The sequence below is a fragment of the Amblyraja radiata genome, chromosome 4, assembly GCF_010909765.2.
Source record: "Amblyraja radiata isolate CabotCenter1 chromosome 4, sAmbRad1.1.pri, whole genome shotgun sequence".
NCBI lineage: Eukaryota > Metazoa > Chordata > Chondrichthyes > Rajiformes > Rajidae > Amblyraja > Amblyraja radiata.
Window position 1 is genome coordinate 8,136,669 of NC_045959.1, and position 23,150 is coordinate 8,159,818.

At 41.9% G+C, this 23,150-nt stretch overlaps 1 protein-coding gene and 1 long non-coding RNA gene across 3 annotated transcripts in view; one reads left to right on the forward strand and one right to left on the reverse strand.

Annotated features, from left to right (window-relative positions):
* socs6 (suppressor of cytokine signaling 6) overlaps positions 1–23,150 on the reverse strand; it is a 53,648-nt gene that overhangs the window by 18,978 nt on the left and 11,520 nt on the right. The window lies entirely within an intron of this gene.
* LOC116971806 overlaps positions 3,626–23,150 on the forward strand; it is a 54,463-nt gene continuing 34,938 nt past the window's right edge. The window contains exon 1 of the long non-coding RNA XR_004411628.1: positions 3,626–3,672. This is a non-coding gene — a long non-coding RNA (uncharacterized LOC116971806). The remainder of the gene's footprint in view (positions 3,673–23,150) is intronic.

The following is a 23,150-nucleotide window of genomic DNA, read 5'->3' on the forward strand; positions in this document are numbered from 1 at the left end:
ATATACTGGTGCCCAGAGGATCTGGGGTGACGGAGGAACTGAAGGAAATCCACATTAGGCAGGAATTGGTGTTGGGTAGACTGATGGGACTGTAGGCTGATAAGTTCCCAGGGCCTGATGGTCTGTATCCCAGGGTACTTAAGGAAGGGCTCTAGAAATCGTGGATGCATTGGTGATTATTTTCCAATGTACTATAGATTCAGGATCAGTTCCTGTGGATTGGAGGATAGCTGATGTTATCCCACTTTTTAAGAAAGACGGGAGAGAGAAAACAGGGAGTTATAGACCAGTTAGCCTGACATCGGTGGTGGGGAAGATGCTGGAGTCAATTATAAAAGATGAAATAGCCGCACATTTGAATAGCGGTAACAGGATCGTCCAAGTTAGCATGGATTTACGAAGGGGAAATCATGCTTGACTAATCTTCAGGATTTTTTTGAGGATGTAATTAGGAAAATGGCAAGGGAGAGCCAGTGGATATAGTGTACCTGGACAAAGAATTTGATAAGGTCCCATATAGGAGATTAGTAGGAAAAATTAGGGCACATGGTATTGGGGGTAGAGTGATGACATGGATAAAAAATTGGTTGGCAGACAGGAAAAAAAAGAGTAGGGATTAACGGGTCCCTTTCAAAATGGCAGGCAGTGAATAGTGGGGTACCGCAAGGCTCGGTGCTGGGACCTGTGAACTATGAGGAGGATGCTATGAGAATGCAGGGTGACTTGGTCACCCTGCATTCTCACCTCCCCCCTATCTCACTCCCCCACCCTCCCTCCTCTCCACCACTGCCCTCCTCTCCACCTATCCACCTCTCCAAGAAGCACAGAAGACATAAAAGAGGTCACATCACTCTCAGAGGCAGGCAGTCAGATCCATTGTGACGTAATCTCGTTTATTACCTTAGTTATTTGAGATTTGTGAACATTTTCATAAATAACTCGAGAAATAATGCACAAATTTTTCAGATAAGGCAATTTTTGATTTAATGGGATAAATCTCTACCGGAATATGTAAAAAAAATTCTCGTTAGCACGTCGTTTCTTCGAGTAGATATGATCGCACACAAACAAATAAATACACACACACACACACACTCCTCTACATTCAAGATCAGAGTTTTATAGTTATAAGCATATGATATGATAGATAGATATACTAGACCAAGTGGGACCCATTGGGCCCCGTCCCCCAATATAGGGGGGTGCGGTGTAGCGTCAGCGCTCACCCTGGAGACAGGTGCTCCCCCAGTGCCAATCACCCCCATCACCCCCACAAGGAAAATTATGGAATTTATGGAGGGGGGTGTGGGGGCAGGTGAGGGGGGCGGCGGGTGGGGGCACAGGTCAAGTCAAGGGTGTTTTATTGACATCTGAAATTCTTGCTTGCTTGGCTGTAGGGAAGAAGCTGTTCCTCAAACTGGATGTTAACAGTTTTCAGGCTCCTGTACCTTCTTCCCGGTGGCAATGGTGAAATGAATGTGTGGCCAGGATGGTGTGGGTCTTTGATGATGTTGGCTGCCTTTTTGAGGCGGGGAGGGTGAGGGAGTTTGAATAGGGGGGGGGGGGGGGGGGGGGGGGGTGAGGGGGAGTAAATAACCCGTGGGGGGGGGTCAATAACCCGTGGGGGGGCATTTTCACAAATTCCTGAGCTCAAGCTTTTTACTTGGATGATCACCAATCAAGAGAAATCTATTCTCCCCAGATATCCAGCAGACCATTCATTTTATTGAAACAAAACTATCACAGGCAGAAACATAGAAAATAGGTGCAGAAGGAGGCCATTTAGCCCTTCGAGCCAGCACCACTTGCGAAGAGTGAGCTAATTTGTGAACTCAGTTAGACGTTCAGAATGGAGAACTAATCCACCGATTATGAATTATATTCCTGTCATTTACCAGCATAAAATATTTTTCCCCTCTCCGTTCAATCAAAATACTACATAATTACAAATGCCTCCATTAAACCCCCAACTTAAACTTCTCAGCTGTAATATTCCAAAGCTGTCTGATCACTCCACATAACTCAATTTTTCCCTTGCCCTTGACTGCATTCTATTAAATCTTCCCTCTGCATTCTCTTCGGCCTTGGTACCCTTCAGACTGTGAAGTATGCAGGAGCATACCCAAATGTCTAGGTCACATTCACCAATGATTTATAAAAGCTTCCTCTTGTACTCCTAGCCTGATTCAGAAGTTTGTACAAGTGAAAATAGATAATTTAAACAAAGAAGGTACATGTTAAAACTGCTGTAAAAACAGACGATAGGAATAGCCTGCCTGCACCCCATGGGAAGATCAGCACCGAATACCTCCCTCAGTTTGAAACAGCTGTAAAACACAATCATACATTTTTTGTCTCGAACCAACTTTTATAATCAAACTGCCAATGTCCTTTTACTCTCATTGGTTTCAATTTCCTAACAACTTTATCAACCATCTTTTGTTAGTTATATTGATTAAAACCTTATTGATTTGAAGGAATCGAGTTTGTTTAAATTGAGTTTGCTTAATTTGCCATTCACAAGTCTGTTTGCTGTTACTTATTAAACCATGTTCTTCTGAACTTTAATCTCTTAAGCAACAGTAAAAAAAACCATAAAAAGCTTCAACTTCTAATCTTCTGGAAACTCCCTTTATTCTTGAAAGATTGAGAAATGAACATATCGACGAGAACAGTACAGCACAGGAACAGGCCCCACGGCCCACAATGTCTGTGCCGAACACAATGCCAAATTAAACTAAGATAGACACAAAAGGCTGGAGTAACTCAGCAGGACAGACAGCATCTCTGGAGAGAAGGAATGGATGATGTTTCGGGTTGAGACCCTTCTAATCCCTTCTGCCTGTGCATGATTCATATACCTCCATTAACGATTTATTTGTGAGCCTATCTGAAAGCCACTTGAATTCCATTATCATATTTGCTTCCACCACAACCCTTGGCAGCTGGTTTCAAGCAACTACCATTCCCAATGTAAAATAAACTCATTTAACCCTTTTCCCTCCGACCTAAACGGAGGCCCAACCAAATCTTTAGAAAACAACAACATGACTTCCTGACTCTTATACTCAATGCCCTGATCAGTGAAGGCCAGCATACAACATGCCTTCTTTACCAGTCTATCTACTTGTGTTGCTACTTTTAGGGATCTAAGGAGTCAGAGTAATAGGATGATACAGTGTGGAAACAGAAGGACCAAAAGATCCCTCTATACATCAATATAGTTAACGGTCCTACCACGGACTGTACACGATTCCTTACATTTAATCACTCAAAGTGCAACACCTCACACATGCCCAGATTAGACTCCATCTGCCATTTCTCCACCCATATCTGCAACTGTTATATATTGCTATACCATTTGACAGCCTTCATCACTGTCGGTAGCTCTTATCAATTTTTGTGTTATCTGTAAAGTTGCTAACCAACCCCACAGAAAATCAGTGGTCAGAGATTTCCAGTCAGAAATATTCAGTCAGCAGCTCTTCACTGCTACTGAATCTTCTATGGGCAGGTCCGTACTAAATCCAAGCTACCACGCCACTGTGGCTCCCATGCAACTTTAATTTTAAAGTCAGCCTATCAAGAGGAACCTTGTCGGATGCCTCACTAAAGTGAATGTAGACAACATGCATTAATCATGTTTGTCACCACCTCAAAAAACGCCATCAAGTTGCACTGCGCAGTCCCTGCACTAAGCCATGCTGAATGGACCCAATTATGTCCTCATTCCCTTTCAAATATGAATATTCGGTTCCCTCCGAATCCTTTCCACTAGCTTCCCTACCACTCACGAGGCGAGCAATCCTATAATTTCCCAGATTATCCCCACCACCCTTCTTAAACAATGCACTTCTTTAGGACCTCGCCTACATATTCTGACACAGAGCAAAAAAAATCCTCCTTCATCCTTGACTGGTTCTATGCTGTCCCTGCTCACCCTCTTGTTTTTAATGTATGAATAAAAAGGCACGGGATTCTCTTTAATCTGACTTGCCAATTACATTTTGTGGCACCTTTTCGTCCTCCTCAATCCCTGCTTGAATTATTTCCCAGATTGTTTATATTTCTCAAGGACCCACCTGATTTCATCTTCCTAAACCTTATATATGTTCCCTTTTCCTTTGACCAAATTTGCAATCTCCTTTGTCATCCAAAGTTCTCTTACCTTGGCATCCCTATTCCCTCCTTCTCACTGGAGCAGACTCTGATCAGCTGTTTCTTAACTGACTGCAATGTGCAGATGTGGATTTACCCAATAATAATCACTATCTATTCACTCTCCCTAGTTCTTGCCTAATGATGTTTCGCCTCCAATTTCACCTCCCTAATTCAGTACCTTTCCCAAGATCCAAATTTATCCTTATCATGGTCCTCAAATTGTCGTTGTCGTGACTATCCCTCAAAGTCGAGGATGATGGTCCACATTCTATTGTTTTTACGGACTCTCAGCTGCAACCAAAGCAACACCAGTCTCTATCATGATTATAGAGCCCCTAACCCTACTACTCGCGTATGCTTAGTCCAACACTACTGTTCAAATTATCCAGATGTGGTGCCTCAATTTGCGCTGCTGCTGCTGCGAGTTGCCCAAGAATAATGAGACCAGGGCATTTTCTTTTTCCTAAATTCACAGAGAGGCCCAAACCGCATTTCATATTGATCCAGTAACTTCTCAATTATTGAGCAATTTGGTTTATTGGGGCACTCAATTTGGTTTATAGAATTTCTTTCTGTATTGAGACTTTTCATCTACTTTTGCCGAAATATTAATTTAATATCTCAGCCATGTACCCTTCTTCTGCAACACTATTTCATTTGTGGTTGCTAAGGGCTCCACCCTTCCTTTCACCATTTGTGTGCCTATGAATGCTTTATTGTCACTGGAGCTGTATATCTTCTTTTGCTTTCAATTCCTTTTTCACTTTGCCTCAGCACTTTCTAGATGTTCCCATTTTTTTGTAACTTTACATTTGGCCTTGCCCAATTTTATCCACATTTTATAACGTCATACAGGTACTTCCAACATTTGAGTGCCTGCCTTACTCTTTTTCCCCAACCTTCCCTCACGATAATGTGTCTAATACGTGAAGGAACTATCTCTTCCATGAAGGCCTCTTCAGTGTTATCTGATGGACGTTGATTATAACCCACATGGGCCACAGTCGTTTTAACTTTATCCAGTCTCTTCCATGAATAGCCTCACTCTGACTATCCCATTTATTTTCAGTTGCTACTATCAACCTAATGATAGTTTATTAATATTTCCCTGATGCTCTCCATCCAGTTCCCAAAATAGGTTCTGCTCGTCTGACTTTTTCCACATCAAATTCCCTGCAGATTTTTCTTAGAATTTCTGAAAGTTCAGAAACTAAGGATATCTATAATTAATTAAGGATGACACAAGCATCAATATTCTCAGGTCGAAAGCTAAAATGATTGCGTGTTCCTTGCACCCGAGGAAACTAAAACATCAAAAATTGATTTTCAAGGTGGGAGTGGCGGCGCCTAACGGCAGCGGCTTGACTACAGTCGTCTGTCTATTTTTTATTTTTGTCTTGTTAAATGTATGTCTTGAGTTAGTTTTTATTATTTTTTTTAGCTGTGTATATGTGGGGGGTGGTGGGGGGGGCTGTGGGGGAAACCGTTTAAATCTCTTCCCTGTGCGGGGACCCGACTATTCCCTGTCGGGTCTCAGATGTCGTTGGGCCTAACATCGTGGAGCCAGTGGCCGGAACTGACATCGCGGAGCTGGCCAACTTCGGAGCGGGAAGAGCTGTGGTGACGTGCGGCTGCGACCCGAATTTGGAGTTCGGAGGCACCGGCCGCAGACCCGGTGGACGGGAACATCGGGAGCTCGCAGGTCCCTGGTGGGAGACCGCTTTTCCGAGCTCCGCAACGGCGACTTCTCCAGCTGGAATCGCGGGTTTAAAGGACATGGAGCCGGGGCCTAACATCGCCCAGCGTGGCTTAAACAGCCTCAGGACTTACCATCGCCCATCGGGGGTTTTAACATCGGAGCCCCAGTTCGCCTCGACACTGCAGTTGGACTGCTGGACCACGGGAGAAGGAACAAAGGGAAGAGATAAAGACTTTGTCTTCCATCACAGTGAGGAGATGTTGGAGACTCACTGTGATGGATGTTTATGTAAACTGTGTTAAGTGTGGGTCTTGGATTGTTTTGTAATGTAAAAAACTGTAGAAATTATATTTCGTTCAAACCTAGGTTTGAATGACAATAAATAACATTCTATTCTATTCTATCTGTTTATGAAATGAGATTCATAAAATATTATCCTCAACTAACTCAATACAATTGTGAACGGTTAATTGGTGTTGCTCGAATGGATGGACAAAAAGCAATTGGAATCTGCAGTAATCAGTTCTGCATTCTCACTAAATCATGCTTCCAAATATGGTTTAAAGTTGTGAAAGCATTACCATATACAACACTAAACAATTTAAAACTGAAGGCACGGAATGAAGGTTTTACTTTCAGAAACCTTACATGGGTATACTTTTATGTGTACTTGGCAAGGGTTTTTGGTTGTAGTCAAGTCTTGCTCCTGTAAGAGATTTTGAACACTGGTACAAACTGCATCCAGTGATCAACACAACAGCAATCAACCAACTTCCAGCCAACAATAAAACCCCTATTACACAGACATGGAACGATTGCATAAATTAATATTAATGACATTCGGTGCAGTGTACTTGGCAGCTCGGTCGGTGACAACGAAAAACCTACAGCATAATGAATCACATGGAGGTCTGCAATTGAATCTTCTGGCCAACATCCAATATGGTTCCACTTACATGATAGTATTTAATCCCTCTCGAACAACACTTTTCCACTAATCACACGTTTTCAGGCACTAAAAGGTTATTTGGAAAAATACACAGCAGGATCTGCAGCTCGAAAAGCAAGACCTCAAATTGACCATCTTTTTTCAGATAACATAATTGAGATATAATAGCGAGTATAAATAATAAATAGAAAGCTACGAACAAACAAAACAAACAGGAAAAATCTATATAAAAAGATGAGAGGCAAAGATAGGGTAGACAGTCAGAACTTTTTTTACCACGATGAAAATGTTGAAGACGAGAGGGCATAGCTCTAAGGTGAGAAGGGCAAAGTTTAAAGGAGTTGTGCGGGGCAGGTTGTTTTAAAACACATACTAGACTAAGTGGGACCCGTTGGGTCCCGTCTCCTACGTGCCGTCAGGGTAGGCAAGGTAGGCAGTGCCTACGCTGTCTAAAATTATAAAAAGGTAATTATTAAATATACATAGTAAAGATTTCCAATTAATTTACTAAATTCAGTATTTATCATTAAATGGTTATTATTTTCAAAAATCGATCTTGGGTAGGCATAATTCTCCCGTGCCTTTCATCCGCAGTACGTGTAATACATGTAACTATGTTCAACTCACATGCCGTGGACGATGCTTCAAGCCATCACATACAACGGGCAATAAAGGCAGCTGAAATTCTGCCGTTGCACTGTGGACTGCGCGCAAGTTGCTGTGCATGCCCACAGGAAAGGGGACCAATCTGCGCATGCGCGGTTTTAAGATTTTTAAAAAAGTGGACTGACTGCCAACAGCACCGATTTGCACATGCGTGATTTTTGCCGATTTTCTGCGCATGCGCGGTTTTCCCGATTTTCTGCACATGCGCAGATTTTTAAAGGTCGACTGACTGCCTAGTGCCTACCCTGAGTAATTACTCACGACACGTTCCTGATATATAGGCAGATGAGATTAGTTTATCTTTATTATGTTCCGTACAAACAATGTGCGCCAAGACTTGTTCCTGTGCTGTACTTCTATTCTCAGGATAAGGCTTTATGAAAGCAATGCTACTGAAAAAAGTTGTTATTGTTAGCGTACCTCTTCACTATTTAGATAGTGTAATATTTATTTTGTATCGGTATTGGCTAATTATTGTCACATATAGCGAGATACAGTGATGATATTTTTTTTGCATGCTATCCAGGTAAATCTTACCATACACATACCTGCCAACTAGTCTGATTATATCGTATTTGTTCCTATTTTTAAGCTAAAAAAGTTTGAAAAATCGGAACAGTACGATTTTGAAATGAGGGAAAAAAACGGCCAATCAACCGCTGTCTCTAAAGGGGAGACCTCCCTCTCTGCAGCTCGCTTCAGCACATTAGATTTTAAAAAGATCTGATTGGTGAACAATTTTAGTAAAAAAACTCGGGAAACAATGAATCAAATTTTTCAGATGAGGCAATTTTTGTGATCATGAGGTAAATCTCTACCGGAATATGTAAACATTTCACCGTTACCGAATCGGGTTTTCGAGGAGATGTAAATCACATGTGAACACACACAGACACACCCACATCCAAGATCAGTTTTAATAGTTACTAGACCAGCATCTGCAGTTCCTTCCTACACAATATGATTGTCACTTAGACCCTCTCTAGATACACTATGAGCCAATTTGTCTGGCAGTGGTGCATAATAATCTGAGGATATCAGCAGTTCCAGAAAAAGGATGTGTTTTTTTGCAGACTAACAACTCCTAACAGATCTGATAATATGTGTAGGAAAGAACTGCAGATACTGGTTTAAATCAAAGGTAGACACAAAATGCTGGAGTAACTCAGCAGGACTGGCAGCATCTCTGGAGAGAAGGAATAATCTGCTCATATACTCACCTTATTGTATTTACATAGAAATAATCAGCACCATACTGATCAAATAAGTGGCTGGGATGTGGTGGGAAGCATCTCTATCGGTCACTCTCCCAACAGGTGAATAATGATCAGTTCAACTACAACCATAACAAGACACGCACAGATACTCAACATTGACAAGAATGTCATTCTATAGTTGCTTACACTATCTTCCCAGCAGCAAAGTTAGCTGTTCAAAATGCACTGAATTTTAGTCCGGTGATAAACTGAGACACATAAAACACAGACATGCTACATTAACAAAATCTTCCAACCCCAAAACAAATTCCAAAATTGAAAAGGCCAAAAACTATTTCAGAAACAAAGCAAGATTTTAGTTCAACTTTCAGTGGGATAAATCGACTCTAGTGGAACACAATAAAATAAGACCTGGTACCTCAAGGATGCCCTGCCTTTCAATGTGAGGGTGGTGGGTGGCGCCGTTGAGTATGGCTATCCCGCCTGCAGCTGTTTGTAGTTTCAGCCTTTTTTTTTTTTTTTAGTCCATTAAAAAGTTTTGTTTTGGAGGTCTTTTAGTTTTTTTATGTGGGGGGATGGGGTGGGGGGAAGGGGGAAACTCTTTTCCACAGTCCCTAGCTGGCCAAAGATGCGACTATTCTTGGAGCAGCATCTTCGCCCCCTCCTCGCGGCCTACGTGGGGATTGGCGCGGCCTTTCCTGCCAGAGGTTCGGCTTCCGCGGCGGCGCAGCACTGAAGTACCATCGCGGAGCAGGCAATGCCTTACCGAGGATCGGTGTGTTGAAAGCTCCGGAATGCTGGGACTGCCGACTCTAACATCGTGGAGTTGCGGTCTGTGGAGCTTCCAGCCACGGGCGGCGCTGACTTTAACATCGCCGTGCCTGGGATTTCCGTGTTGCAGCTCAGCCCAGCTCGGCTTGTGACCTTCGGGAGCTGCAGTCTCCGGTAGGAAGCGGCTGATTCGGAACGCCAAGCCGCTGAGAGTGTTCTTCCGGCGCCGGAGCTCCATCATCTCGGCGAGAGGGCCTGAAACATCGGGCCGCCGTTGCGGCCACTGCGAAGGCCTCAATAGGCCCCGACCGTGGGTGAACAAGAGGAAGGAACAGGACTGAACTTTTATTGCCTTTCCTCTTAGTGGGGAAACGCTGATAGTGGGGATGTTCATGTTAAATTCTATCGTGTGTTGTGTTCTTTTTATTTGTATGGCTGTATGGCAACCCAAATCTCACTGTACCAATTGGTACAGTGACAATAAATGTAAACTTGATGATGGCTAATCCACTCGAGATCTCTTCTGTGCCAGTTACCCATAGCCCTCAATTCCTTTCAAAATGTTACCCACTTACTCTTTAAACACCTCCAATGATTTAGCCTCAACTAACCTCCAGGGCTCATAATTCCAGAGAATTGACACCGAAGAAAATAAATTTCCATCTACTTCATTGTTAAATGACTATTCCTTACCACTCGAAGCATCAAAAATATTAACTTTTTGCTGATTAGCAAAATCAAATTCATTAGAAAGCAGGAAGAAAATATTGTTCTGATATGTGAACAAATGACCTAATTGATGTCCGATTACCCTTAATATGGGCTTATATATTTTATTTAGTTCTATAACTACAAAGTAATTACTTGAAAGAATTCACGATAATATAATAGGTTTTTACAACCACTATTACTTCAGGACAAGATCATCCCACTGGGCTCTATAAAACTTCCATTTAGCCTTCCTTTAAGTAATGCATGCGAGTACTATAAACAGAAACATAGCAAATCTATCTCAGATTGAAACTTGCAAGATAAATTGGCTGCCATGACAGACTGAAAGCTAAATCCTGTCATACAAATACTGAAATATAGCATTTACAATATTTCAGTTTCTAGTCTTCACTTCCCAACGTACAATCTGTCAGCCATGTTACTGTCAACACTTTCAAACGAAACGTTCATACGATTTAACTGCCGAATAAAAATTGCAATGATTCAGAAAAAAAACAAAACTTACAAGCATTTTGTAATACAAGTAAAACCCTAACAAAATCTGCTACCATATATGCGGGAACACTTAAACAAAAGATTAATGAAGGAAGTCATGAAAGATACTTGATTGATTTACTTCTTAATATAACATTTTTGTGAAACTCTTGACGATAATTAAATAAAAGTGTCAGACAACCTCTGACTTGCATCAATTATTTTGCCTAAATGGCTGGCAAGTTATTTGAGGCCTTTTCTTCATAAACAGTCTGCTCCAATCTTGAACATTTTACAAGCCAAACTTCCTTTTAAAAGAGTAGACCCATCAAGTGTGCAGCTGCATCACTTCCAAAGAAACAGATAAGCAGTTAAGTAATGTTAACTTCACAATTGTTCTTGACAATCTACTTTTCCACTTGGGTTAAACTTCCACCACATACATCTAAAAGCAAACAATTGCAATCTGCGACACTGGTTTCAGTTCCGCAAAAGAAATAGCTCACACTGCGGTTATGAGGTAGTCCAGAACCTATTCATATATATATATTTAAGTGTAATTTACATCCTAACAATATTTTCTGACCACGATTTTTTTTTAAATAAATATTCTCAATTAAAATTTTACACAAAGGGATCTATTATATTTGTGTAAAATACTCAGCCTCCTGACCACAAGATGACATTTGAGAAATAAAAATGAGGGCTGGAGATTGGAGAAATATTCAAACATCTTTTACAATTTAACACTTAAATTCTGTGTTAATTATGATACGGTGTCTGGGAGCAGACATTTTAACATCCACCCTATCTTTTTGAATGAAGTCAGTTGTAGGCCTGATTAAAATAATTCTTGCGTTTTCAAACACACTTGCAGCACACTTTCGGTAGTCAGAAAGAAAATAGTAACAGAAAAAAAATAATCCAATACACTTTCCTGAAACACCAGCTGAGACGGGGGTTCTTGAAACTCCTTTAAGTACAAATCTTAAAACAAAACTTCCATAGGAAAATGACCTAGCATGCAGCTGCAATCAATCTCTCCAATTCCCAACTTTGCCCAGTTTCAAAGTTACATTTGTAAGGACCCGCATCTCTAAACTTTGTTTAATTATTACTTAAAAACTGATTAAATTCATCATTGCAATTTTCTGAGCTTACAGAAGCTTGAAATATTAACATCTCAATTTTTACTAGTAAATTTACACAAATCCATAAGAGGTTATGACAAAAGAATCCCAAATTATGGAGGCTTTTAGAACAATTATCCAAAAATCATCAACATCGTCACATCCAAGATTGACGCTTGCACTTTGTTTTCTGAAAGTTTAATGCAATTATTGGCCAAAATAATTAAAACACAAAGTGCTTACGTAACTCAGCAGGCAGCATCTTTGAAGGGAATGGATAGGCAATGTTTTGTGTTGTGATTCAATCTGAAGAAGGGCCCTGAAGTGCAGCATTGAGCCTGAAGAAGGGTCCAGACCCAGTTATGTTACTCCAGCACTTTGTGCCTTACGTTAGATTCTAGCGTCTGCTGTTCCTTGAGTCTCCATTTGGCCGAAATGAGTGAAACAACCGCTGTTGGTTGGCATTACTTTATGATAATGACCACCATGTCCATATTTTCACATATGCAACATTTAATATCAGACCATTGATTTTTGCCTACAATTCAGCAAACTTCTACTGATCAGAGTTTCCGGTCATTCTCCACTGCAATCAGAAAAGGTCACCAGCACAGATGCCAATTTATGATATTAACAATATTGTTCCATGATAAAATATCCAGCAAATCTTTAGTTTAGTTGCTGGGGGTTTAAATGATTCATAATTACTGTAAACTACTTATGCCTAGAAACAAAAAGTAATAAGTATTGTAAGTTCAGAACACAAGCATTCCAAAATAAAATGCTTTAAAAAATTATTTGTAATAGGTTTTCAACTTTTACGCAAATAAAATGTATTTTTCAACTTTCATTCAGTGTGTTGTAGAATGTTCAGAAAGCGAATGAAAAACCGCTTTGTTTTATTCAGACTCTGAGACTGACCAGCTGATCAGCGAGCCTGATGATATCACAGCTGTTGAACTGGTGTCTGAAGTTCGTACCACAGATTTAGTTAGATCCGTGTGGCAGTTTTTTCTCACATTCAGAAACAAAGCAACAGCTGATTGCAAATGTGATGATTACGCCACGTTTTTTTTTTCAACTAACAGGGAATCAGTTCCAAGAATGCCTTTGACCTGTTTGAACCAATAAGCTTAACATCTGTTGTAGAAAAGTTACTGGATATAATTCTGAGGGGCAAGATATATATGCATTTGGATACTCAGGGGTTGTTTTGGGTTAGTCAGCATGGTTTTGTACGTGTCTCACAAAACTGATTAAGTCTTTTGAAGTAATCAAAGGTTGATAAGAGTATGGGATCTATATGGACTTCAGCAAGCCCTTTGAGAAAGTTCCTGCTCTGGAAGATTAGTTTGTATGGGATTTGTGGAGAGCGAGGTACATACAGAGCTGCATGGAGAATTGGGTTCATGGACTCACCCAACATCGGGAACATGTTTCCTGCCTCGAGCGTGTCCAAACCCTTAATAATCTTATATGTTTCAATAATAATTATGCAAGGCCACTAGTGATAGTGGCCTCTGCAAGGCCACAATCATATTTGCCTCCACCACCTCCCATTAAATTAAGATACAAGCAGAGAAACATTGCATATCCTAAATTACACTAACATTTTAAATGTTCTTCATTGGTAGTAAAGTGCAGTAGGATAATCAGAGGTCATAGAAAGTGCCATATAAATACCAGCCTTAATTTGTTTAAAATGTGCATTGCATTGCTGAGAGTCACACTCAAGAACAAATATATTCTCATTACATTAACTAGTCAACCACCTCACAAACATTGACAAGGCAACATTAAACAGAGATTAAGTCTTGCACTTTTGTCTGCAGAAGGGTACCTGCCGTCAGGAAAAAAGTTACAGGAGTCCGAAAACCATGACCATCAGATTCAAGAATAGCTTCTTCCAGGAACCATCAGGCTCTTGAACACTACAAAACACTAAACTCAGCAGAGACAAACTTCCATGGATCGTTTCTCTAGATGCACCACATATTTTGTTTTTGGCACTGGTATTACAATCATTAATTTATTGAGCTTTTATGATTATTTTATTTATGTCTAGATTTACAAGCCTTTTCAGCTGCTGCAAGTAAGAATTCTATTAGAAACATAGAAAATAGGTGCAGGAGTAGGCCATTCGGCCCTTCGAGCCTGCACCGAATATGATCATGGCTGATCATCCAACTCAGTATCCTGTACCTTCTTTCTCTCTATACCCCCTGATCCCTTTAGCCCCAAGGGCCACATCTAACTCCCTCTTAAATATAGCCAATGAACTGACCTCAACTACATTGTTACAGGTCACTACGTATGACTATTAAAGACTTTAAATAGAGTGTTGGTTCTCATTTTGGGTTCTTCTTCTTGAGCATTCTCTTGGGATAGAGGATAACTTCCTTGCATTCTAGTTCTGAAATGGCAGATGAGGGCATTGGAGGAATCGGACTTCTACAAATTGGGATAAAAGGATCCTGATGGGAGCAAGCAGATGTAAAATACTATGCTCCTTCTGCCTCAAAAAATGGAAATTTGGGATTCTTCTCACTAGAGAAGATTAAGGGCAGATTTCATGGACAAAATTATGAAGGATTTTGACAGTGAATATGTTGGGCCCATTCTTGCTCTCAGATTCTGGGTATCACTTACTACAGCAGCTGGGAACAGATTTAATATTAACCAGACCAAGTGCAGACCCGTAGAGTCTTCCCCCCCAACACAAGATTCCACCACTCACCCGTTCCCCAAACGCAAGCCATTCCCCCAACGCAATATTGCACCACTCAAGCATAGCCCCCAACTGCGCAGGCATGGCTCATTTCTCCTCAACCCCCAGCACTCCCTCCTCTTCAATCCCCAGAGAGAAAGGGGGGGGGGGGTAGAGAGGAAGGGGGGGGGGTAGAGAGGGAGGGAGTGGGGGGGGGGGAGTGGGGGGGGGGGGGGAGGGGGAGTAGAGAGGGAGGGGTAGAGAGGGGGGGGGGGGGGAGGGGGAGTAGAGAGGGAGGGGTAGAGAGGGGGGGGGGGGGGGTAGGGGCCAACCTGCCATTCGCTTTCTTCACTGAGCGGATGGCAGGTTGTATCCGTGCTGTACCTGCACGTTTACTTTCATATTCAAACAAGTAAAAAGACTAGGAAAATATTTTTTTTTTAATGTAGTTTTCTTTAAATGTATCCTTATTCGTCATCATTCAAATGAATGGACTTAGTATTCCTGAGACAAGTTTGATCAGGTCAGCTAACTGACCAGGTCAACGTGCCACCATTACTACTGGGAAACTGCCCAAAGTCATACCAAGTATCCACTGGTGGAGAAAAGACACCAAATACTGGAGTAACTCAATAGGTTAGGCAGCATCTGTGGAGAACAAGGATGGGTGACGTTAGATGTTGGGAGGCTTCTTCAGTAACACAGTGGTACAGCTCGTAAAGTTGCTGCCTCACAGCGCCAGAGACCTGGATTAAATCCCAACCTTGGTTGCTGACTCCTGACTGCTCCAGTTTCCTCCCACATCCCAAATACGTGCGGGATTATAAATTAATTGGCCTCTGTAAATGGATCCGAAAGTGGGATAACAGAACTAGTGTGAATGGGTGAACAAAGGTGGGGGTGGACTTGGTGGAAATACCCGTTTCCATGTTGTATCTCTAAAACTTCAGACTGTTTTCCAGAGATGCAGCCTGACCCGCTGAGTTACTGCAGCACTTTGTGAGTTTTTTAGTAAACCAGCATCTGCAGTTCCTTGCATCTACATTCACTGGTGGAGTTTTGTCAGTCAGTTGGAATTATCACAAGGAAGAGATAACAAGAGTAGATCGAGTGGTAAAAAAAAATAGTGTGGTATGCTTGCCTTCATCAGTCAGGCCATTGAGCTTAAAAATCAGGAAGTTATGTTGCAGCTTTATAAAACTTTAGTTACAATGTTTTTGGACTAATGTGTGCCATTCTGGTTGCCCCACTATAGGAATGATGCAGAGGCATTTGAGAAGATGCAGAAGAGGTTTACCAGAATACTGCCTGGATTAGTTTCAAGAAGAGGTTGGACAAACTTAGATTGATTTCTCTGGAGCATCAGGTGGTTGAGTGGAGACCAATTCAAGTATTTTTTAAAAATTATGAGGGCATAGAGAAGGTAGACACTCAGAACCTTTCTCCCAGGATAGAAATCTCAAAGACTAGATGGCATAGGTTTAAGTTCAGAGAGGGAAGGTTTAAAGGTGATGTCCTGGGGAACATTTTATTATACAGAGGGTGGTGGGTGTCCCAAAGCGCTGTCAAGCAGAGATTGTGAAACAGCTACCAGAGTGGCGTTTAAGAAGCTTTTAAAGCTTTCTGTATGCTGATATTTTAATTGGAGTCATTTTAATCTGAACAGAATGGTATGGTCAAATTGCTAAATATCTAATTACATGAATGGTGATGAATCATTATAGAACCTCAAGACAGTAATTTTATAAAAGCAAGCTGGGGAATGCGTGCGTGCGTGTTCGCGATTTTATCGGTGGCGTTCGATCCAGCTCGAGGTTTTTCAGGCGACTGCCCTCGAGCTTGAAGGTCGAAGACAGTCGCTGAAAATTTGCGTTAGTGAGACAGGCCCTTAAGTGATTTAATTCTCACTATGGTACATACCAAGGACTTTAAAGGTATAATATCAATACAGTTCCTTCCTCAGATGATATTTCTTGCCTATTAAAAAAAAACTTGATTTGTGGCTACTATTAGCAACTCTGTCAGTAACACATGTCAAATTCATTTAAAATCAAAATAAAACTATAACTATCAAAATAGCCTTTTAGTAGCAGAAATCTGAAATGTTAAATATTAACTGGGGAAGCATTTCAGTTTTACCAACATTTTTAATACATATGATCAGACAAACTACCATTAACATCCTTGCTCATTACTTGTCACAACCTTTCTCCTGAAGGAACATGTGGTACAGATTTGAACAAAATGTCAATTTATTTGGCTCACACAAAAGGATGATTCAAAATTGCTTCAAATTGAGGGATTTTGTTATGCTTTATAAAAAGTGTTCATTATGCTTGAAAAGTCATGTTTCATGTAATGTTAAAAGAAAATTACGCTTCTAAATCAAAATGTTTAAAACAATCATTGCATCCCAACACATTGTGAATAGAAAATTGTGAACATGTAACAGTTCTCTCATTACACAGTGCATAGCAGTAGAGCTACTGCCTTAATTGGGACATCGGGAAGAAGAGGAAGGAGGTTCTCCAACATGAGTTCAGAGAGTTGGGAAGAAGACTGAAATGCCGGACTTCTAGGGTGGTTATCTCTGGATTGCTTCCAGTACCTCGTGCTACTGAGGACAGGAACAGAGAGATAGGGGGTCTGAATGTGTGGCTGAGGGGCTGGAACAGGGAGCCAGGATTTAGATCTATAGACCACTGGGATCTCTTCTGGGGTAGGGGTGACCTGTACTAAAGGAATGGGTTACACCTTAACTGGAGGGGGACCTACATTCTGGCAGGCAGGTCTGCTAGGGCTACACGTGTGGGTTTAAACTAAATAGTGGGGGGGGGGGGGGGGGGGGGGGGGGGAGAGATTGACAAATTGTGAGTATAAGGATGGAGTTGAAGGGGAAGTGAGTACAGGAAAAGATGAGTGGGAAGCAAGAGGATTGGGTAATGTTTAAAGAGCAACAGAAGATAACTAAAAAAGACAATACTCTGAAAAGATGAGGTATGAAGGTAAGCTAGCCAAGAATATAAAGGAGGATATTAAAAGCTTCTTTAGGTATGTGAATAGGAAAAAATTAGTTAAGACCAAAGTTGGACCCTTGAAGACCGAAAAAGGTGGATTTGTTATGGGGAACAAGGAAATGGCAGATGAGTTGAACAGGTACTTTGTATCTGTCTTCACGAAGGAGGACACAAACAATCTTCCTGATATAGTAGTGGCCAGAGGATCTGAAGGAAATCACACTAGGCAGGAAATTGTGTTGGATAGACTGATGGGACTGAAGGCTGATGAATCCCCAAGGCCTGATGGTCTGCATCCCAGGGTACTTAAGGAAGTGGCTTTAGAAATCGTGGAAGCATTGGTGATAATTTTACAATGTTCTATAAACTCAGGATCAGTTCCTGTGGATTGGAGGGCAGCTAATGTTATCCCACTTTTCAAGAAAGGTGGGAGAGAGAATACAGGGAATGATAGACCAGTTAACCATATAACCATATAACAATTACAGCACGGAAACAGGCCATCTCGACCCTTCTAGTCCGTGCCGAACACGTATTCTCCCCTAGTCCCATATACCTGCGCTCAGACCATAACCCTCCATTCCTTTCCCGTCCATACAACTATCTAATTTATTTTTAAATGATAAAAACGAACCTGCCTCCACCACCTTCACTGGAAGCTCATTCCACACAGCCACCAATCTCTGAATAAAGAAGTTCCCCCTCATGTTACCCCTAAACTTCTGTCCCTTAATTCTCAAGTCATGTCCCCTTGTTTGAATCTTCCCTAGTGGGAAAAGCTTATCCACGTCAACTCTGTCTATCCCTCTCATCATTTTAAAAACCTCTATCAAGTCCCCCCTTAACCTTCTGTGCTCAAAAGAATAAAGCCCTAACTTGTTCAACCTTTCTCTGTAACTTAGTTGCTGAAACCCAGGCAACATTCTCGTAAATCTCCTCTGTACTCTCTCTATTTTGTTTACATCCTTCCTATAATTAGGCGACCAAAATTGTACACCATACTCCAGAATTGGCCTCACCAATGCCTTGTACAATTTTAACATTACATCCCAACTTCTATACTCAATGCTCTGATTTATAAAGGCCAGCACACCAAAAGCTTTCTTTACCACCCTATCTACATGAGATTCCACTTTCAGGGAACTGTGCACAGTTATTCCCAGATCCCTCTGTTCACCTGCATTCTTCAATTCCCTACCATTTACCATGTACGTCCTATTTTGATTTGTCCTGCCAAGATGTAGCACCTCACACTTATCAGCATTAAACTCCATCTGCCATCTTTCAGCCCACTCTTCCAACTGGCATAAATCTCTCTGTAGACTTTGAAAATCTACTTCATTATCCACAACCCCACCTATCTTAGTATCATCTGCATACTTACTAATCCAATTTACCACACCATCATCCAGATCATTGATGTACATGACAAACAACAGTGGACCCAACACAGATCCCTGTGGCACCCCACTAGTCACTGGCCTCCAACCTGACAAACAACCATCCACCATTACTCTCTGGCATCTCCCATTCAGCCACTGTTGAATCCATCTTGCTACTCCACCATTAATACCCAACAATTGAACCTTCTTAACCAACCTTCCGTGAGGAACCTTGTCAAAGGCCTTACTGAAGTCCATATATACAACATCCCCTGCTTTACCCTCATCAATTTCCCGAGTAACCTCTTCAAAAAATTCAAGAAGATTAGTCAAACATGACCTTCCAGGCACAAATCCATGTTGACTGTTCCTAATCAGACCCTGTTTATCCAGATGCTTATATATATTATCTCTAAGTATCCTTTCCATTAATTTGCCCACCACTGACGTCAAACTAACAGGTCTATAATTGCTAGGTTTACTCTTAGACCCCTTTTTAAACAATGGAACAACATGCGCAGTACGCCAATCCTCCGGCACTATTCCCGTTTCTAATGACATTTGAAATATTTCTGTCATAGCCCCTGCTATTTCTACACTAACTTCCCTCAATGTCCTAGGGAATATCCTGTCCGGACCTGGAGACTTATCCACTTTTATATTTCTCAAAAGTGTCAGTACTTCCTCTTCTTTGATCCTCATAGTTTCCATAGCTACTCTACTTGTTTCCCTTACCTCACATAATTCAATATCCTTCTCCTTGGTGAATACCGAAGAAAAGAAATTGTTCAATATCTCCCCCATCTCTTTTGGCTCTGCAGATAGCTGTCCACTCTGACTCTCTAATGGACCAACTTTATCTCTCGTTATCCTTTTGCTATTAATACAGCTGTAGAAACCCTTTGGATTTACTTTCACCTTACTTGCCAAAGCAACCTCATATCTTCTTTTAGCTTTTCTAATTTCTTTCTTAAGATTCTTTTTACATTCTTTATACTCCTCAAGCACCTCATTTACTCCATGCTGCCTATAATCATTGTAGATCTCTCTCTTTTTCCGAACCAAGTGTCCAATTTCCCTTGAAAACCATGGCTCTTTCCAATTTTTACTATTTCCTTTCACCCGAACAGGGACATAAAAATTCTGTACTCTTAAAATGTCGCCTTTAAATGTCCTCCATTTCTCTTCCACATCTTTCCCATAAAACAAACTGTCCCAATTTACTCCTTTTAAATCCTTTCGCATCTCCTCAAAGTTAGCCTTTCTCCAATCAAAAATCTCAACCCTAGGTCCAGTTCTGACCCTCTCCATAATTATATTGAAACTAATGGTATTGTGATCACTGGTCCCGAACTGTTCCCCAACGCATACCTCTGCCACCTGACCCGTCTCATTTCCTAACAGGAGGTCCTGCACACATTTTACAAACTCCAACCGATCCAGCCCATTTACAGAATGTGTTTCCCAGTCTATGTGTGGAAAACTGAAATCTCCCACAATCACTACCTTGTGCTTACTACTAATATCTGCAATCTCCTTACATATTTGCTCTTCCAATTCTCACTCCCCATTTGGCGGTCTATAATACACCCCTATAAGTGTTGCTACCCCTTTCCTATTTCTCAGTTCCACCCAAGTAGCCTCCCTAGACGAGCCCGCTAATCTATCCTGCCAAAGCACTGCTGTAATATCTTCCCTGATAAGCAATGCAACACCTCCACCTCTTGCCCCTCCAATTCTATCACACCTGAAGCAATGAAATCCTGGAATATTTAGTTTCCAAACACAGCCCTCCTGCAACCATGTTTCACTGATGGCCACAACATCATACTTCCAGGTGTCAATCCAGGCTCTAAGTTCATCCATCTTTCTTACAATGCTCCTAGCAATAAAATATACACATTTAAGAAACCCACCCTCTCTTATTCTCTGTTTATTGTCTTTTTCTTCTCTCCCCTACATTTTGGGTCAGATTGCTACCATTCTCTGCCTCCTGTCCCACACACTGACTGCTAGCTTTCCCAATTTGTGTTCCTCCCCACAACCATACTAGTTTAAAGTCTCCCCAGTAGCCGTTGCAAATCTCCCCGCCAGGATATTGGTCCCCCTCGAGTTCAAGTGCAACCCGTCCTTTCTGTACAGGTCGCACCTTCCCCAAAAGAGGTCCCAATGATCCAGAAACTTGAATCCATACCCACTGCACCAGTCCCTCATCCACTCATTTATCCTCCACCTCGCTCCATTCCTACTCTCACTGTCGCGTGGAACAGGCAGTAATCCTGAGATTGTTACCTTTGCAGTCCTTCTCCTTAACTCTCTACCTAACTCCCTAAAATCTTCTTTCAGGACCTCTTCTCTTTTTTTACCTATGTCGTTGGTACCTATATGTACCACAACCTCAGGCTCCTCTCCCTCCCATTTCAGGATTTCTTGGACACGTTCAGACACATCCCTGACCCTGGCACCAGGGAGGCAAACTACCATCCGGGTCTCCTGTCTGCGTCCACAGAATCGCCTATCCGACCCCCTGACTATAGAGGCCCCTATTACAATTGCCCTCCTCTTCTTTTCCTTACCCTTCTGAGCAACAGGACTGGTCTTTGTGCCAGAGGCCCGGCCGCTGTCGTGCCCCCAGGTAGGCTGTCTCCCCCACCCTTACTCCAACATGAGTTAGCCTGACATCGGTGGTGGGGAAGATGCTGGAGTCAATAATAAAAGATGAAATAGCCGCACATTTGGATAGCAGTAACAGGATCGGTCGAGTCAGCATGGATTTACGAAGGGGAAATCATGCTTGACTAATCTTCTGGACTTTTTTGAGGATGTAACTAGGAAAATGAACAAGGGAGAGTCAGTGGATGTAGTGTACCTAGACTTTCAGAAAGCATTAGATAAGGTCCCACATAGGAGATTAGTGGGCAAAATTAGGGCACATGGTATTGGGCGTAGAGTGCTGACAAGGAAAAAAAATTGGTTGGCATACAGGAAACAAAGAGTGGGGATTAACGGGTCCCTTTCAGAATGGCAGGCAGTGACTAGTGGGGTACAGCAAGGCACTGTGCTGAGTCCGCAGCTATTTACAATATACATCAATGATTTGGATGAAGGGATTCAAAGTAACATTAATAAATTTGCAGATGACACAAAGCTGGGTGGCAGTGTGAACTGAGGAGGATGCTATGAGAATGCAGGGTGACTTGGACAGGTTGGGGAGTGGGCAGAAGCAGTTTAATGTGGATAAATGTGAGGTTATCCACATTGGTAGCAAAAACAGGAAGGCAAATTACTATCTAAATGGCGTCAAGTTGAGAAAAGGGGAAGTAAAACGGGATCTGGGAGCCCTTATACATCAGTCTACGAAAGTAAACATGCAGGTACAGCAGGCAGTGAAGAAAGCGAATGGCATGTTGGCCTTTATAATAAGAGGAGTTGAGTATAGGAGCAAAGAGATCCTTCTGCAGTTGTACAGAGCTGTAGTGGAGTGTAGTTGTACAGAGTCGTAGCTGGAGTATTGCATGCAGTTTTGGTCCCTTAATTTGAGGAAGGACATTCTTGCTATTGAGGGAGTGCAGCGTGGGTTTACAAGGTTAATTCCCGGGATGGCGGGACTGTCATATGCTGAGAGAATGGAGCGGCTGCGCGCATACACTCTGGAGTTTGGAAGGATGAGACGGGATCTTATTGAAACATATAAGATTGTTAAGGGTTTGGACACGTTAGAGGCAGGAAACATGTTCCCGATGTTAGGGGAGTCCAGAACCAGGGGCCATAGTTTAAGAATAAGGGGCAAGCCATTTAGAACGGAGACAAGGAAACACTTTTTCCTCACAGAGAGTTGTGAGTCTGTGGAATTCTCTACCTCAGAGGGCGGTGGAGGCCGGTTCTCTGGATACTTTCAAGAGAGAGCTAGATAGGGCTCTTAAAAATAGCGGAGTCAGGGGATGTGGGTAGAAGGCAGGAACGGGGTACTGATTGGGGATGATCAGCCATGATCACATTGAATGGCAATGCTGGCTCGAAGGGCCGAATGGCCTCCTCGTGCGTCTATTGTCTATTAATGTCAGACACCCAGGTTTGATCCGAACTACGTATTTTGTCTTTATGGAGTTTGTACGTTCTCCCCGTGACCTGTGTGGGTTTTCTCCGAGATCATTGGTTTTCCCCCACACTCCAAAGACGAATAGGTTTGTAGGTCAATTGGCTTGGTGTAAATGTAAAACTGTCCCTAGTGTTTGTAAGATAGTG